Source organism: Penaeus monodon, chromosome 28 (genome assembly GCF_015228065.2).
Source record: "Penaeus monodon isolate SGIC_2016 chromosome 28, NSTDA_Pmon_1, whole genome shotgun sequence".
In the NCBI taxonomy this organism is placed as follows: domain Eukaryota; kingdom Metazoa; phylum Arthropoda; class Malacostraca; order Decapoda; family Penaeidae; genus Penaeus; species Penaeus monodon.
In genome coordinates, this window is record NC_051413.1 from 25,958,754 (window position 1) to 25,959,860 (window position 1,107).

The window sequence follows — 1,107 nt, forward strand, 5'->3', positions numbered from 1 at the left end:
AAATATGAACTTTTCTGAATTTCCAGGAAAGTGAATTCTATAGTACCATTTATCTTACATATAAAGAACTGACTTTCTTTTTAAACTGACAAATAACGGGAAGATAGAAATCAGGCAACTAAGACCTTCATATATCATACTACAAGACGTATTTCTAAAGGGTAACAAACAATAGATAATGACTTACAAGAAATACGTTTTCAGTTGTGCCGTCTATATCATTTTCAGCCACAGTCTTTTGCACAAGAATCCGAAATGAAGAAAAGGTATATGTTTGCTTTAAACAGTCATTCTTAATAGCATATGGCTGTAAAAGAGGAAAGAGAAATTTTAAAATATTACATAAGCATGCTACCTCATTAAAAATTAGATGAAAAACTTTCTAAAAAAATGAAGATAGATATAATACCAGTTTACTATCCAATGAAACACTTATTGAGCGCCGAAAAACGGAATGCAGTCACATATTACTCTTCCATTACAAGACACTGTTTTACCTCTAATGACCAAGGTGCATTAACCACTGTCCAAATTGTTTACATGGAATCAATCCTGCGCAAGTTGTCAAAAAATGACGGGATGTCCCCCTACCTGTCTCCTAACCTTATTCTCTCCCTTCCGGGCGCATAAGTATAAGGCTGGTTGTCTCTATTATACTCTGAATTAGGTGCTATGACTCAGTGCTAGTAAATCTTGTACTGTCTGGCATATTTGCTACATCAGTACCCAGCCTACCGCCTCTGAAGCCATGACCTTCCGATTTCGTCTGCTTCATCAACATAGGGAGACATGCTGTCACTCTTTGACAGCTTGCGCAGGATTGACTCCATGTAAACAAAGTGGACAGTGATTAATGCACATAGGTCATTAGGGGCAAAACTGTTTTATAGTTGGGTTTTGGATATGGTACCAGTGGAAGAGTGATATGTGACTACGTTCCGTTTTTTTTTCTTTCTTTCTTAAAAATAGTAAGGGTAGTATGGACAGTAAACTGATATTATATCCATCTTCATTTTTTTTTATCAGAAAAATTTTCATCCAATCTTTAATAAGATAGCATTCTTATAAAAAAAATCAAGGCTTCTTTTTTTTTCTTTCACAGCCATA